We start from the raw sequence: 18,675 nt of genomic DNA, 5'->3' as shown, positions 1-18,675 counted from the left end.
TGGAAAGTTTGTACAACGCCACGACAAATGTCTAAGTCGGAGTAGCGACTATTTAGAGAGGTAGCTGGAAGGAATGGCTAACTGTTGTTGATTTTCACTGTGGTTTTCGTTTCACGAACGATCGGATCTTACTTTCGGAACAGCTGTCGTAATTTTGTGTGAGCCGACAACGATAGAGCTTTCTAGAAAAAAAAGTAAATATCACATAATTTGTGATTAAGTCTAACTAACCTAAGGACATCACAAACATCCATGCCCGAGGCAGGATTCGAACCTGCGACCGTAGCGGTCTTGCGGTTCCAGACTGCAGCGCCTTTAACCGCACGGCCACTTCGGCTGGCCCTAACGTGTTGAAGTATCTGTACGCTTTATTTATTAAACCATTAACAATGCCATTACTTCACCTCGAAATAAATACAGTAATAACATAATGTGTTTGTGACACTCAGAAAATTAATGGACCTTTTTCTTTCCCAGGGCCTACCTCGAGGACGGCCAGCTATCAGCCACTGCATCTCTAAGTCTTCCGTTAATCAGTATGGTGAGTTCCTACACGTACATATATTTTCGATATGGCTTTGAGGCGTTCCGTGCAGCTCGAGCCTTCTGGGGCTTTTTTTGCACATTCAGTATTAAAATAGCAGCTATAGCAACTAAGGGAAGATGTTCATGAAGGCAGAAAAATCCAGTACGTAGCTTAGTAACATTGCTCTGTGTAATCCACTCACTGTTGATGGCCTGGACATGTATAGCATTGTTGCAGTTTGAAATTAGAGCCTTCTCATATCACACCTCAAGTAAACTTTACAAATAAGCATTTGGACAGTTAAAGGACAGTTTAAGGGATCATATTTGAAGCGTTTGATGTGCTTTAACACAATTTCGCAGAAAAATTTATTATTTTACTGGATACGTAACAATGCGTTTTGAAAAAGTAGAGAGTATCGTGTAGTGTCCGATTGAAAGACAATTTCTTAAGACAGGGCTAAGAGACTGTAGTTCTGCGACAGTCACTCATAAGTCCAGCAAACTTGTGACCGTTAGTGCTGCTTAATGCCTGCGTTTTTCCACTATCTTACCATGGAGCGAAGTCTGTCAACAGCTTTATGCATGCGACTAAACGCCGGCCGCTGTGGCCGTGCGGTTCTAGGCGCTTCAGTCCGTAACCGCGTGACTGCTACGGTCACAGGTTCGAATCCTGCCTCGGGCATGGATGTGTGTGATGTGCTTATGTTAGTTAGGTTTAATTAGTTCTAAGTTCTAGGGAACTGATGACCTAAGATGTTAAGTCCCATAGTGCTCGGAGCCATTTGAACCATTTTTTGCGACTAAGCCTGTGTAATAATCCCATTTCGTATCTCCTCAAATTGTTACACCCAGGTGTTTACAGGAATTGATTGATTGCAGTTATGACTCATTTAATGGTAGACATTTGATGCATCGTATTTGCGTTTTGTGAACTGCAGAATTTTACATTTATGAACATTTAAAGCAGTTTTTCAGTCTTTGCACCACTCTGGGGGATCTTAGCAAGATCTGATTGGATATCGTTGTGGTATTTTTTTAATCTTCTAAATTATTTGATTGCGTCATGTTTCTCTTCAATTTCTTCTACCAGAATCGACATTTACATCTACTACTTTGTAATACATAACTGCATCATCAGTGAAAGTCTGAGATCATTAATATACAGGGTGCTTCGAGAACAAAGAACGGATTTCAAGTGTTTGTTACAAACTATAAAAGACAGAAACACATTGAGCATGTCACAAGATAGAGAAAGGTCAAAGTTTTGACGCAGCAGGATTGTTTGTTTGTGGCAATATGGCGGCTACACCACGAGAGAAATCATTTTATGTGTTGTAATGTAGTGCGAATTCAATCCACTGTTCATGTGCAACGTGCATCCCGCTGTCCAATCAGCAAGAAGCGCCCCCCCCCCTCCCTTTCACAAGCAGATTTATGACTGGCATACAAAATTTTAGGAAGTTGGTTGCATATGCATAGGATCCACGCTCGTGTGAAGGAAATGTCGAGCGTATGCTAGATGCGTTCACGCGGAGCCCTCTAGAAGTCCAACCAGTGTGGCGTGTTCTGAAACGACGCCTGTATGTGAAGCCTTACAAGTTGCAGTTACTGCAGCAATTGCGTCCCGGTAACCATAATAGAAGGTACGAAATTTCAATTTTTAGTTCTCCAGGATATGGCAGAGGACACTTTTTCCGAACAACTCATGTTTTCAGACGAATCGATGGTTAATGTAAACCACCACAATGTAAGAATTTGGGCTCTTAAATATCTGACGTAGACGTCGAATATGAAGGAGACCGCGTATTTTGTGCTGTTTCTGTTCCCAAAGTTTATGGACCTTTATATTTTGCGAAGGAAACTATGACAGGATAGACATACCTGGACATGCTGCAAAACTTGTTATTTCCTCAACTTGACGAAGATTCCATTCCAATTATTTCATTTCTATTCATGATAGGTGCCGCCTCGCTTTGACCTTGACGTGCGGCGTTGTGTTGACAGCACCACCCTACAACGTTGGGCTGGAAGAGGTGGACAAGATGTTGTTCATTGCTTTTCGTCTCCCAGGCCGCCAGACCTCAATCCTCACAGTTTTTTTCTCTGGAGGCGCATAAAAGACTTAGTCTTTGTCCCACCATGGCAACTACTCCTCAAGATCTGAAAAATCGGATTGTTGACGCTGTCGACACAACAAAAAGGGACCTGTCGATTGGTGTGTGGAATGAAATGGACTACCTCGAGCAACGCATGGTGCTCATGTTGCGTGTATGGTATAGTGTCTGTGCGAACATAAAACTTTGAACTTTCCCCTATCCAGTGACATGTCCAATGTGTTTCTGTCTTGCACAGTTTGCCTGTAGTAAACAACTGAAATTTGTTCCTTCCTTTTGAATAACCCTGTATAACATGAACAACAGTGGTCGCAACATATATCTCAGAGGCACCCCTGAAGCTACTTCTACGTATGTCGATGACCCTTCATGGAAGACTGCTGCCACGTCTGCCGTATCAAACAGTCATCAAACGACCCAAAAATTTCATTTTTACCCCCTATCATTGTAGTTTCGTTAGTAAGCATTGGAAGTCAAAAGTTGCTGCGGCTACCTGACTGACTCGATCCATGCCTTTCAGAACGACATATGAGAAAAGCGCGAGTTGGCTCTCGCGTGACCATTGTTTTCGGAATCAGTGCTAGCTGGCACGGAGCCTAATCGGTTCGAGATACGTCGTAACGTCTGAGCTCAGAATATGTTCTATGAGTCAAATGGAGGTCAGTGATACTGTACAACAGTTTTGTAGATCGCTTCCGTTACTCTTGACGTCTGCATTCTTCCGAACGCTAAGAACAGTTTTTTGTTCGAAGAATCTACGGTGTAATATATTTAAGAGAAGGTATACTTCAGTGCCGAATTTCACAGTGAACCTGACAGAGATTCCAACGGCCCACAGTCCCTTCGTAGGCGTCCCCTTCTTGCGTCAAAAGTGGGAGAATTAGACTTCCTTATTTGGATCTGTTGGCACCAGATATGCATGACATTGTCAGGGTAGCCTAAATTTATTTCCGACCAGATTCACAGCGTACCAGTGTAAAATCTGCCACAAAATCGCATTATCTCTCTCTACGAACCTGCCTAGATAAAATAAACATGTACACTACCCAAAATATCCGTAATATGATCAGTCAAAAAAATACCCATCATGGAAATAGTGCGCCAGACATTTTCCTTAATATTTTACAACAGTTGTTCTGCGTACTCAACCAGGTCTCATTTGTGTGTGTAAAAAAAAATTAATTACAAACTGAGGTTCAGAAACCGTCCATAGAAATGAACATACCCAAGTTGGTCAAAATACTTGACGCTGTCCGCACAATTGTCCGACCTTCGTCTACATCTACCTAGATACTCTACACGCCACCGTACGGTGCGTGGCGGAGGGTACCCTGTACCACTACTTGTCATTTCCCTTCCTGTTCCACTCGAAAATAGAGCGAAGGAAAACGACTGTCTGTACACTTCTGTATGAGCCCTAATATCTCGTATCTTATCTTCGTGATCCTTCCGCGCGATAGATGTTGGCGGCAGTAGAATCTTTAGGCAATCGGCTTAAAATGCTGGTTCCCTAAGTTTTCTCAATAGTGTTCCTCGAAAAGAACGTCGCATTCCCTCCATGGATCCCCATTTGGGTTCCCGAAGCATCTCCGCAACATGTGTTCTTCGAACCTTCCGGTAACAAATCTGGCAGCCCCCTCTAAATTGTTTCGATGTCCTTCTTCAAGCCGACCTGGTACGGATCCCAAACACTCGATCGCACCGGCGTCCTACATGCCGTCTCCTTCACAGATGAACTACTCTTTGCTAAAATTCTCCCAATAAACCTAAGTCGACCATTCGGCTTCCCTACCACAGTTCTTAAATGCCGGTTCCACTTCCTATCGCTTTGCAGCGCTATGCCCAGATATTTAAACGAATTGACTGTGTGTAGCAGGACACTAGTAATACTGTATCTGAACATAACTGGTTTGAACTTCCTACTCATCCGCATTAACTTACATTTTTCCACATTTAGGGTTACCTGCCATTCATCACACCGACTATAAATTTTGCCTAAGTCGTCTTGTGTCTTCCTACAGTTACCCAACTTCGACACCTTACCGTATGCCGCGGCATCATCAGCAAATAACCGCAGATTGCTACCCACCCTGTCAGCCAAATCATTTATGTATATAGAGAACAACAGCGGTCCTATCACACTTCCCTGGGGCACTCCTGACGATACCCTTGTCTCTGATGAACACTCGCCGTCGAGGACAACACAATGATTTCTACTACTTAAGAAGTTTCCGAGGCACTCACATATCTGTGAACCATACTGATTCGTGGACATAAGTTTCTTAGCCTCAAGAAAGTTCATTGTATTCAAACTGAGAATATCTTCAATGATTCTGCAGCAAACAGAAGTTAAGGATATTGGTCTGTAATTTTGCGGGTCCGTTCTTTTATCGTTCGTATATACCTGCGCTGTCTTCCAGTCGTTTGGGTCTTTACTCTGGGCAAGAGATTCACGATAAATGCAAACTAGGCAAGGCGCCAATCTTGTAGACGAATTGAGATTCCATCTGGACCTGGTGACTCATTTGTTTTCAAATCTTTCAGTTGTTTCTGTACGCCAGGTATGCTTATTTCTATTTCGTCCTTACGAGATTCTGCCCGATGGTCAAATGACGGTGCGTTTGCACGGTTCTCCTGTGTGAACGATTTCTTGAACGTGAAATTTGAAACTTCGCCTTTCGTTTCTTCAACTGCCACACCACTGATCAATAAGGGATTGAATGGAAGGTTTAGACCCGCTTAGCGATTGTCTGACATACAGATTTTCCAATTTGATTATAAAGACGGGCGAACTCCGATGCATTATTTCGTTATTTTTTTCGCCTCTCTGTCACTGTAGCGCACACGTTGCGGTGTATAGTACCGATTCTAAGCAACAGACGACGTAAATAGTTCGCTTTATTTAACAGTCAGCTATGTTTAGACGTGTGGAAATGATCGCATCCTTCGTGGGCAACTTTTGCTTGTATGGATGTTGCAGGGAGAAAACCTATAATAGTCATGCGTCCTTAGAATGCTTGACGAACACTGGAATTTGAAAATTTCCAGCTCTTATTTCAGAACGACCTTAACCTGTATACTTAAAAAAGTTTGTTGATTGTGAGTTCATCATAACTTGCACATTTCCTTTTTTTCGGATCTATCTGGAAGCCATTTTCATTTGAGCAGTGGAGTTTGAGCATTGTAAATTGCAGCCATACGTGATCTAGGCGACTGGTACTTCATCTTATAATAAAGGCTATAAAGTCTGTATAGGTGTTCGTTTTAGTTTTCAAGATTTCTTTAAAACCTCTGCAACTTTTTTCTTCAACCTATACCATTTATTCTGTCGTTACAGTACGAGACATTATTATTGCACGTAATTCAGTAATTTACTTGACGGTCCTGGTGACCACCTCAAATATAGTACGTTTGTCAGACTGGCTCGGTATATTTTGGGAAACTGTGTCGACATCGGGCGAGCAAAATGATCGATATTATAACCAACTACGGCATCATTTTAAATGATGTTCTCCACAATATATGACCAAAGATTGCTGTAATTCTTGCGTTTAATTCAGGTGTCCCCTTTTTGTGGGCTGTCAGTCATGCTGTGGAAACCGGAAAGCGAAATTACTTGGCAAACTGGCTGTAAGATGGCAACCATACCTGGCATAGAGCGGGATAAACGCTGAGAAAAAGACCAAAAGAAAAAATATAGGAGATGTCTTTTGAGTATAGGCGATTGCTTTACATTTCGTTTTCTAGTTTGCGAACACTATTCAGTCACCGAGTCCATTTCTTTGAGAGGCAGAAAACTAAACGAGGCAACGGCGTTGGAAAACTTTGAACAGCCACTAGTACCGAGCAGTGATATTCACGGTTTGGTTATCCGTTTGTACATTTTAACGGTTTCATTAAACACCAGTAAACACCCGGTTCCTTAAGAATTGAACTTCCATGTGGGTGTAAAACAACTTCAAACATCTGATAATGTTGTGGCGTAGCAAGACAGCCACGCCACGGAAGTAGCCGAAAGGCACGCGTTTAGCTCACGCAGGCAAGAGATAGGCCTGTAACAGGATACGTAATGAATGCTATAAAGAAAAGTACGTAGCTTCTGGAATACTTAACTTTAATCCATCCTTGGTACATCGCTCTTGATGATACAAGTGAGACTCTTTAGATACAAGCTATGTAAGGCTAATGGCGCCTTGCTAGGTCGTAGCCATTGACTTAGCTGAAGGCTATTCTAACTATCTGCTCTGCAAATGAGCGAGGCTTCGTCAGTGTGCATCGCTAGCTACGTCGTCCGTACAACTGGGGCGAGTGCTAGTACGTCTCTCGAGACCTGCCGTGTGGTGGCGCTCGGTCTGCGATCACTAACAGTGGCGACACGCGGGTCCGACATGTACTAATGGACCGCGGCCGATTTAAAGCTACTACCTAGCAAGTGTGGTGTCTGGCGGTGACACCACAGATAATTTTACAAATGGGTTAATGTGTTAAATATTTGGCGCGAAGTATGTAAGTGAGAAAAAACAGGTTTGAAATTATATTTAAGGGTTGCTGGAAGTCGTACTTTTTTCAATCTTCACATCTCTTCTGCAATGTAAGATACTGTATAGTGTTTAGCTCTATCTATTTATTGTTGGTGTGACATCCTATCACTACAGTTCAAAGGGCTGTGTGTTCGGCGATACGAAGTCTGAGACTGTGGATATTGGTTAGAAATTCACGAAAAAACTGAATTGTGTGCAGCAACACAGTTGGGGTGACAAAAATGTTTCGAATGAGTCTGGCCTTTTTCTTCCGAGTACTTTACACAAATTCTTCACCATTTCGTGTAGTCACTTTCTGGCAACGTTCCAGTGGCAATGACTTCTTGTCGGAATTCAAGTTTCCGGACAGATATTGCTACCACACGTTAACGCCCAAGACACAGGAAAGAATTGCTCGGCATGAGGAAAAGAATATTGCAACATCTGATGAGTATTCGGCTATTGTCAATTATCATTGTCTTCATTTTTTCGTCATTTTCAAAGATAGTCGAAGTACTGAAGAGTCCAACACACTTACCATCTTCAGCTTGTTCAGGATCCTCTCTCTGTCTCCAATAACCTCACCGCGCGAGGTGGTACAGTGTTTCGCACACTGAACTCGTATTCGGGAGGACAGCTGTTCAAATCCGCGTCCGGCCAATCAGACTTAGGTTTCCTGTGATCCCCCTCGATCGATCCAGGCAAATACCGGGATATTTCCTTTGAAAAAGTAGGGGCTAGTTCCTTCCCCATCGTTTCGCATTTCGAGCTTGAGGTCCGACTCTAATGACCGCGCTATCGACGGCACGTTAAATACTAATCTGCCATCTTTCCTTTTTAGGACCCTCTTGAAAACGTTTGAATCACCCATCAACAACGCTTGTGTAATTCATAGATGACTTGAATAAAGCAACATTCAACATTTAAGTAAGGTGCAGACGTATCTTCCATTCTTAAAACGAAATGTAATGCCAGTTCTTTGTTTCAGTATGTTTAACATTTAAAATTGTTCGAAAATCTACAAGATCTAGAATGAGATATTCATTCTGTAGTCGAGTGTGCGCTGATATGAAACCTCCTGGCAGAGTAAAACTGTGTGCCGGACCGAGACTCGAACTCGGGACCTTTGCCTTCCGCGGGCAAGTGCTCTACCATATCAGTTTCATATCAGCGCACACTCGGCTGCAGAGTGAAAATCTCATTCTGGAAACATCCCCCAGGCTGCGGCTAAGCCATGTCTCTACAATATCCTTTCTTCCAGAAGTGCTAGTTCTGCAATCTTCGCAGGAAAGCTTCTGTGAAGTTTGGAAAGTAGGAAACGAGGTACTGGCAGAACTAAAGCTGTGAGGAAGGGGCATAAGTCGTGCTTGGGTATCTCAGTTGGTAGAGCACTTGCCCGCAAAGGCAAAGGTCCCGAGTTCGAGTCTCGGTCCGGGACACAGTTTTAATCTGCCAGGAATCATCTACAAGAACTGTTCGACAGGTAACCCTAAACTAGGGACACGTATACCAACGCAGCAAGAAAAAAATGTAAATATTAGACGTTGGCATCAGAAAAAAAAACAAGCTAGCAATTTTTTCGTATCAAACGTGGTATATTTGCAGGGGATGTTTGAGAAATGACCATGTAGAAGGCTAGTACGTGCTTTACGTTCTTCTACGTTGTATTCATGGATAAACGTACGAATTCATATTTAATTGTTTTTTTTATTTCTTTCTTTTTCCCGCAATGACGCAGGGTCGGCCCGGTTAATCGGATTTGGCAAGGTTAATTGAAGGGGTGGCCGGATGCCCTCCCTGACGCCACCCCGTACCCCCCCCCCCCCCCCCCCCCCCCCCTCCCGGGACGGAAGTAGCGTACCCCAACTGTCTGTGCCTAGTGTAATCCATGGAATAGTGCGAATGTGTTCAGATGTCTGCGAGCCGTGTAACTGAGGCGGGACGTGGGGACCGGTCCGGTAATCACCTAGGGGGATGTGGAAAACCGCCTAAAACCACATCCAGGCTGGCCGGAACACCGGCCTCCGTCGTTAAGCCGCCGGGCGGATTCGATCAGTGGCTGGCGCACCTACCCGAGCCCAGGAAGCAGCGCATTAGCGCTCACGGCTAACCTGGCGGGTCTCATATTTAAATGTTTAAAGTACGCAAAATAAAGATACACGTTAGGCAGATGCATTATTAAGTATCGAGTAAGTAATGCGTTTTTTTGTTAGCTTATGTGGGAACAACCTAAGGTACAAGGTGCATCTAAAACGTAGGGCCGATATCTCCATGCTAATGTGTGTTAAAGTGTTATAAATGGGCACTGCCATATGCACACGGGGTAAGGTGTCGAGAAGTGTCGGGCCACGTTTAACAATCTAAATAAACTAAACAGATTCTTCTCGGAACGTAGCTACTGTGGAGCCTCGTATCGTAATGGCAAGAAGCAACACAGGAACGTGCTTTTTCGTTCAGACTGCGAAAATCTTGGTGCAGGCGTACGGGACAGAATCCACGAGCGGAAAATGTGAATGCGACTGTTTCAAGCTGTCTCGGAAAGGAAGGCAGCCAGCCGTTTGCAATGCGCCAGGTTCGAGTCGAGAGTCCACAAGCGTAACGAGAGACAGCGTGGAGTAGGTGCGACAGGTGCTGGAGCTAAGTCGGCTAGTTTTCTGAGACTGATGCGCGAGGAACTAGTACTTCTGACGACAATGACAACGCCATTGTTCCAAATGCTTTGGGCAAGCAGGTAATCTGTATCCGATTAATGCCGCACAAACTTTTCAGCGAGCAAAAGGCAGTAAGGACGGAAAACATCTTTCCAGGGGACGACTAGTCCTGATGCATCCGGAGAAAGGTAGGCAACCATCGTGGTCGTCCCGCACAGAGAAAAGTCGCGTTTCGACCTTCCCCCAAAAACATTTGGCATCTAAGCTACAGTCGATTGCAAAATAAGCTACGACTGACGATTCCCGTTGGCTTTTTGTCGAAAGCCATTGAAGATTGCCTTGAAGGTGAATTAAGGTATTCTTTTGTGTTGTGTGTTTTATAACAATGAGCAAGAAGTATCCCATTACAAGATTTGAGCGAACAAATGGAGCGTGTCTCAACGTTTAAATATTTGCGGGTAGTACTGTAAAGAAGCCAACGCCCTTGCCGCAGTAGTCGCACCGGTTTCCGTCAGATCACCGATGTTAAGCGCTGTTGGGCTGGGCTAGCCCTTGTGAGACAAACTGAGGAGCTACTTGATTGACAGGTAACGGCTCCGGTCTCGTAAACTGACATACGGCCTGGAGAGCGGCTTCCTGACCACATATCCTCCATATCCTCATTGAGTGACGCCTGGGGTCTGAGGATGACACGGCCGCCGGTCGGTGCCGTTGGGCCTTCATGACCTGTACGGGCGTAGTTTAGTCTTAATGCTGTAAAGAAAAACTCATAAAATATATCAGTGTGACCAGTTTTAGAGAATTGCTCCACCGTTTGGAGTTCTTTTTGAATAGGTCCGAAAGCTGACATCTGACGATCTTGTTCTTACGAGAACGCTGTTGGATAAATTTAAAGAAGCTGCATTCGAAGGAGAGTATGCGACAGTTCTGTTGTCACCATCGTTTTACCACGTAGGGACCATGCGCGTCAGGCAGAGAGTTTAGGGCGCGTACAGAGGTATATAGAGTCAAATAGGGCGGAAAATCTCTTAATTTTGGTTTGAAGTACCCTCCGCCACGCGCTTTACAGTACCTTGCTAAGTATATTTGTAGCTGTGCATGATACTCCAACCGAAGTTTTCAGACGTGCTTTCTGTTTTGTCGATATAAACACAAAGGAAACCGAAAAGTGTGGTTTTTAATCTTTAAGTTACATATCTCCTAGGGATGTACAGTGTTATAGGGAGGAAATTGTACATCGAAGAGCTGTCGGAAAAACAAACGGGCGCGTCCTACTGTGCCACTGCTGATAGCCAGTGGGTATCAGGAGAAAATTACAAGGAATTCCCTAATTTCCCCGGATCAGTCTTGTCGTTTAGGCTCGAGTTAGTTCCTGTAGCGATTGTTAAATGGTTTGTTACTGTATCTTAATATTACTTTTAGCACAAAGTTGTCGTAACTGGTAGATGTTTGTCCCAAACTATTTTCAGAGCAGCACTGTCATCGGTAGGTGCACGAATTGCGCAGTGTTTTGAAACTGCTGGCAAAGATATAGCAAAAGCACTTTAAGAAAGCGAAATGGCGACCTTAGGACGTAAAACGCGAATTGCGATAACAGCAGAGAATTAACGGCAGCCATTTACGTAAGCGAGAGGGTAGTCGCAGACTACAGAATTTAAGAGCAAAACTGCAAAGCACGCGAGGAAATAACAATAGCTCTACAAGTGAGCGGAATTGCATTAGCAAAGCTAAGATTTTCGCAGTGCGTTGTCCTTATCAGCTACGCCATTAGCACCGGTAGTTACCCGATATTTATCGCGAAAAATGTAACCTAGCCGTTAATCGTTCTTAGTAACATGCTATAGAGAAAAATGTGTCCCGGCATAGCTTTGTGCATTATTTTCAGAATTCTGTAAACTTCTGTGCGTCAGCGTTTCTGTATATGATCGAACGACAAAGCGTGTTTGTCGTTGGACGATTGTCTGTTGCGTGATATAGAATGCATCGATCCACTTCTCCTGTTACGAGCAACAAGTCGCGAAGGCAAGTATCCTGTAATTTTTTTTTTTTTTTCCTGCGGGAGTAGAAGCGGTAGCTACGAATGCTTCCAGCAGTTGCCTCTACGTATACAAAAATTTGAGTATGAAATTGGTGACCACGGGAAAAGAAAACAAACACTCTTACCTAACTGTCATTTCCACACGGATGACGGGTAGCCACCTAATTATAATCCGCATAGCAGGGGACTTCACTACGGCACTGCACGCAGGAGAGATGTGTAGATATTTTGGGTTCCAGTCGTATATATTTTTTTCTGTTTCGTAATGAGCCATTTCGTACAATTTCAGTAATACTCTCAGTACTAACGTTTTCATAAAGATGGAATTCTGATGCCAGGAAGCTGTCATCGTGAGACTGCGCATCCCTACTGCGCCGAAAACAAAGAAAGTCACTTTTATTGAGTAATTGTTCGTAATGAACACTGCCACTCGCATGGAAATATGGAAGACATTTCTACATTTATGTAGGCGCATGATACCGTTAGTTTCGCATGAGGTAGTATCGCTTTACATACAAAAAGCATTCGATAGCAAGAAGTGCGACTGCTTTGCAAGTGCAATTTGTATTTTGTGGAAACCAATACCTGCATAGAACTAGAACTACGCAGCTTGCTTAATACGGGATGGGCAAAATAAAACTGGCCCAAAAAAACTGCTGACGGCCAAAGTAGAGAGATTATCAAATATAAACTGGCAGTGGCAAGAAAAACGTTTCTGAAGAAGAGAAAATTTGTTGATATCAAATATAGATTAAAGTGTTAGAAAGTGTTTTCTGAATATGTATTTGTCTGTACTGTAGCCATGTATTTGGAAGTGCAGTGTGAAGGATAAAAAATGCAGACAAGAAGGGAACAGAAGCTTTTGAAACGTGGTGTTACGGAAGAATGCTGAACATTAGATGGGCAGATCATGTAAATAATGAGGAGGTACTGAATAGGACCGGGGAGAAAAGAAATTTGTGACGCAACCTGACTAGAAGAAGGGATCGGTTGATAGCACACATTCTCAGTCATCAAGGCTTCACCGGTTTACTATTGGACGGAAGTGTGGGCGTAAAAGTTATAAAGGAAGACCAAAATGTGAATACAGTAGCGGGTTTCAAAAGCACTTAGGCTGCAGCAGTTGTTCGGAGATGAAGAAGCTTTTCGTGGAAAGCTACATCAAACCAGCCCCCAGACTGAAGACCATCACCACAAGAACAACGGCAGCGGCGCAGTGAGCAATGAGTCGGGTCAGATCTTCCCAAGAATGTTTGTGTTGTGGTAGTGGTTTGCGTCCCGCTACTTCCCAATAATTTTTTTCTAACATACGAATTTTTAATAGGTTCTAATACTTTCTTAGTAGTTTAATATAAGTATATAGTATAATATTCGCTCTTTTTGAGAAGTGAGTTTATTCTATTGGCTTAATCTCCAATACACATTGCACTACTTGCAGTTAGATATTTTGCCTTTTTTGCTTTTTTAAGTGACGTAATTCACATGTTGTAGAGATTCTGCTACTGTTTAGGAACAGTGATCAAGTAAGAATGGCCTTAGGGTTTTAATAAAAAGTGAGAATGTTGAAATAATTTTTATCTTACGTAGATAACTAAACTTGTATCCACTGTTTGTAAAGGAACTTGTATAAGCCGATGTCCTTTGAGCGGACATGCTACTTTCCTTTTTGCCTTATAACATTTTCACAGATATTGATAAGACTAGGATATGGACAAGGGAGGAAACTACGTTCTAATGATTATAAAGAATTCGCCTCGATTGCAGATATTTGCAATAGAGGAGGATTCTTTATAATCATTAAATTATTCATGGTTTCTGACGCGCTGCAATGTTGAAAATTCTCAAAGTACGTTCTAATAGACCTAAGATAGGAATTTTGCGACCGTCCATTTCGTAAACAGTGTGATTTGTGGGCCAGATACAGGCGACAACTGCCGCTGGAGCGCGTTGCGATCGCGTATACCACGTTGAGGCTCACGTACGGTGTGCACAAGTCGCATCGTTTCTGCGTGATCAGCAGCTCGTTACACTCGGCACCCTCAACGTTGACGTTCGACAGCACGGTTCGTGTGCCGACGGCTTTAACCGCTCTGGCTATCCGTGCACGTCCCATGGTGAAATCCTGCGTCACAACCTGTACTCGTACACATATTATGTAATTCCCGTATATGGGAGGTCATTTTAATTGAAAGTCACCTTTGCAGTCCGGTATTGACGAATAAATACGATACTGCAGTGCCCGTGTGGTTAAGAACGATGCCATGTTCATTCGGACATGCATATCCCGCCAATGCGACGAATCGACTTTCAATTAAAGAAACTCTCCCCTGTACGGGATTTACATAGTGTGTGTACGAGTACAGGTTGTGAAGCAGAAACGACTACAGATGGTTGTTGAGCGCTTGCGAAAAGCGGGTAATCCAGGTGCGGGTCCCAGTCTGCCACAAATTTTCACTGTCGCCATACCCATATATACCTGATGGCTGTTCGTATTGGCAACTGCGAATACATTTCACAACGGCTGTAGTTGCCGCAGTGCCTCCTCCTTCGGACACGCATGCTCGTTCTAAGGAACATTGCATTGTTCTGCGTAACAGTCATTCGTAATTTTTTATTCTGTTCTCTATATCGGGTCAACTATTACATGCCATGCATATTACTCGGTGGACTTTCCCGCTTCCCTGACGAACGTTGCAACCCTATACCGCTAGAGGGCTCTGAATTGTAGCGTATAACATGACGGTGTGTGTAAAGTAACTATGTCGGTGCTTGATAAACAGCATGCTGTAATCGAGCTTCTAATTCGAAGAGTTCGTCCACATATGGAGCACCTCCTTCAGCATGACAATGCCAACCCAACCATACACGGGCGCTACTGCATCTGCAACAATCCGAGGCATTGGTTTGTCCGTCGACAATAGTCTTGGCCACATGCGATTTTCACCTGTTTGCAGAATTTAAGGAACGCCTTCGAGGACTTAATGGCGCCAGACCTGCACACGACTCAATGCCACCCTCCCTATCAACTCCTCCAAGTACTGGTCCGCCTTCCATCGCCTTACTGTTTACCATTCCGCACCCCACTACCCCCTTCTCCATAACGACCGCCCCCTTCCTGACAACCTCAGTAAGGCCAACCACTTCGCTTCCCATCTTTCCGAGGTCTTCTCCATCCCTAATGATCACCACTTTGATTATTCTCTTTTCCCCACCGTCATGGAACGTGCCGATACCTCGGTCGCTCCACTTGCTCCTAGTCTCCAGTACTTGGGGCAGTTGCCCCCCTCCAACATCAACACTCCAATCACAGCACACGACACTAAACTTATCCTCCAGTCCAAATGCAACATGGCCCCTGGGCGCGACTGTGTTACCTACTGCCATTCTCCTTCCTGACTGTCCTTGCCCATCTCTATGACGTCATCCTCGCTACCGGCTTCTACCTCGACCTGTGGAAGACTTCCTGCGTCCTTTTATTCCTCAAACCCAACAAACCCCCTTATGTCGCCTCTTCCTATCGTCCTATCTGCCTCACCTCCATCTTCAGTAAGGTCTTCGAATCCATCCTCTCCCGCCGTATCCATCAGCACCTTAATCAACACCACCTCCTCCCCCTTACCCAGTGTGGCTTCCGACCCTCCTCCGCTGAAGACAAACTCCTTCACGTCGTTCACATTCTTTCTCTCCAGCTTAACTCCCATCGCTCCGCCATTTTTGTTTCCCTCGACCTCCAAAATGCCTATGACCGTGTATGGCTTCCTGGTCCCCTCTTTAAACTCCAAACCTACACCCTGCCTATCAATTTTGTCCACATGGTTGCTGCCTTCCCCTCGCACCGTCCTTCCTATGTCACCCTCCACAACACCAACTCCCGTATCTTTTATCTCACTACTGGCGTCCCCCAGGGCTGTGTCCTCTCCCCTCTCCTTTATCTCTTGTACACAGCTGATATGCCCAAGCCACCCCCACCTGGCCACCTAATCCAATATGCTGATGACACCGCCTTCCTGGCTCTATCCTACCCTTCAGTGGTCCCAACGCACCCTCCAAACCCATCTTAACCAGTTCTCCACTTAGTGTAACCAGTGGCTCCTTCGTCTTAACCCCTCCAAAACCCAGGCAATCGTCGTAAGCCGCACCACTCGCTCCTTCTGTCTCCATAATTTCTACGTCAACCTTTATGGTCGTCCCATCCCGCTCACCTCCACCCTGAGATACCTTGGCCTCACCCTTGACCATCACCTCACCTGGACCCCTCACCTCCTGACTATCCAGCAGAAAGCCCATTCCTGCCTCCTGAAACGCCTGTCTGGCTGGACATGGGGATTGCATCCTTGCACCATCCTCCACAGCAAAAAATCCCTCATCTGTCCTATCCTCTGTTACGCCAGTGTTCCTGGATCTGATCTCCGTACCCACATGCTTTTACAAGGCCCTCCAAATCTTCGAATGCCATGTGCTCCGCCTCGCCTTCCGTATCCGCCTTCCTTCCCCCACACAGCTGCTGTACGACCTCAACCCCCTTCCCCCACCTCCTCCTTTTCCTCCAACATCTCTGCATCCTTTACACTGTCTGCAGGCTTGATCCCCCCCAACCCCTGGTTTCCTCCTTCCTCTCCACCCCCCACCCGTTGCTGTGCCTCTATCGCTGTATCCCTCCCTCTTTCAACCTCCACACCCTCCCTGTCCTTTATCAGGGCAATTTCCAGCACCTCCCCCTCCCGGATGATGAACTTTGCTGTGATGTATACCCTTCCTTCCAACTGTAACCTGGCCTTGTTCCCTCCCCCGCCCCCCCAGGCCACTCCCCACTTCCTTCCCCCTCCTTCATCCAGAGCAGATTTTCCTCCTCTCCCCCCACCTGAGTCCCTGCACCCCATCCTCAGCTCTTTCCCTCCCACATCCTTCCCTCCCTGGCCCTCTTCGGCGCCCCCCCCCCAGCCATTTCCCCTCTCTCCTCTCCTCTTCGCTTCTCTCTCATCTCCATGTGCCTGGCAGATCCTCTGTTTGCTCATCATCATCATTGTGTTACGTCAGTGTTGTGTTTGGTGATGTTCTCCTGTGCGTCAAGAGCTGGAATTTTAATTGTGTGCTGGACTTATACAGTGATTGTTATGTGCTATGCCATCTGTCGATACTTTTATGCTCCGGTCATGCTTCGCCTTGTGTTCTTTTAACTATCCCAGTGTGTGATTTTTTGTGTGCGTCACTTTTTTTAATGGTTTTTATCTCCGTTTTCCAGTCGCACCTTTTTTGTCTATTGTCTTCATAATGTTCCCCCTTTTTTTATGTCTCTGTACTCCGTATTTTCCCCTTGATGTTCTTTTTAATGTCTCCTGATGTGTGATCTATGTCTTTCGGCTGAAGAGCAGTGAGTATGCTGCTGCCAGCCTGCCCCGATGGGGAATTGAAATAGAATAAAGGGAAAAAAAGGACACCACTTTGATGATGATGAAGCTGTGTAAGCAGAGGTGACGTTCGGAGTCCATCAACAAAGTCAAAAATTGTACTGTGTCTGTATCAACAAACTGGTCTCTCAGTGGGAGAAATGTCTTAATTGTCAGGGTGACTATTTTGAGAAATAAATAAGTAGCTGTAAAGAACAAACGCGTAGAATGTTAATCAAATTTGTTTTATTCAAATAGCTTTAAGAGTTTTCACATAAAAATTCGGAGACATTACTCTTCAGCAAGCCCTCGTAACAAATTCTTTCCCCAAACTATTAATGCTAACCGGTATGTTCAGAATCTGTTTAATCTATATGTGGATCAGCACAGGGTATTTTCAGCAAGAAGAAGCAACTGCACACCCCGCCTTGGCAATCTTGTGACGAGTGCGTGAGGAGGTGTTCGCTGAGGGGAGGAGAACTTGTAATGGCTGTGCAACCTCCTGGCCTCCTCGATCACGTGATCTCTCTCCGTATGATTTTTACCTACAGAACAAACTGAGTGGTCAGGTGTACTCCAATAATCCTCACACACTTGCAGAGATTCAGCAGAACGCTGAAGACGCTACTGCTGCTATCCCTCAGGCAGAGCTGCTACACGTGTAAATCTAGCACAGCCCGCATCGACCTCAACGGTGGCCATCTTCAGTGATGTCCGTTGATAAGGACCAGTACCGCGCCAGTCTCATTGTAAATATTTTCTGGGCTCGTTTTATTTGGCCACCCTGTCTGTGTTTTTATTCTTGTTCATAAAACGTCCATCTTTCGTGTATCAGACTTAAGGGAAATACACTGATCATCCAGAACATTATGATCACTTACCTAATAGCCAGTATGTCTACCTTTGGCACGAATACCCGCGGCGACACGTCGTGGCATGGAAACAATAGGCCTTGGTAGCCCGCTGCACCACGTCTGCACACGTAAGTCACCTAATTCCCATAAAAGCATTGAAGTCTGTTGGCAGTTCTGCTACAGTTCGCCGCCTGTCCTGTTTTACCAGACTGCCCAGCCTACGACGTCCGACAACTGTAATGACGGATGGCCGCCCAACCACACGACGTCTAGACGTGGTTTCACGTGTCGGAGATCCGAAATGCTCGTACCGAGCGTCCGGGCCATCATAATCTACCCTCGGTTCTACTCGGACAGATCGCCCGCCCGCCCCATTCTACACACGGACAGCTCGCTCACTTATACCTCAGGCAACATGCATGTGGGTTTTTATCGATAGTAGGTCGGTGGTCATAATGTTCTGGCTGATCAGTGTATATGCGTGGAAGATGTAGGGAGAGGAACTTTCCAGGACCATTGCTTCGAATGCGTTTTTATCGAAGAAAATAACTGGAAGCAAAAGGAACACACGCCGCTCACCTAA

The 18,675-nt window shown here is 45.0% G+C and overlaps 1 long non-coding RNA gene across 1 annotated transcript in view; it reads left to right on the top strand.

Moving 5' to 3' along the window:
• Positions 1 to 18,675, top strand: part of LOC124606632 — a 359,736-nt gene that overhangs the window by 261,651 nt on the left and 79,410 nt on the right. The window contains exon 2 of the long non-coding RNA XR_006978702.1: positions 478 to 541. This is a non-coding gene — a long non-coding RNA (uncharacterized LOC124606632). The remainder of the gene's footprint in view (positions 1 to 477; positions 542 to 18,675) is intronic.

Source organism: Schistocerca americana, chromosome 3, assembly GCF_021461395.2.
Source record: "Schistocerca americana isolate TAMUIC-IGC-003095 chromosome 3, iqSchAmer2.1, whole genome shotgun sequence".
Classification (NCBI taxonomy): domain Eukaryota; kingdom Metazoa; phylum Arthropoda; class Insecta; order Orthoptera; family Acrididae; genus Schistocerca; species Schistocerca americana.
Note: the sequence above shows the minus strand (reverse complement) of the source record. Positions and strands in the feature narration are given on the sequence as shown.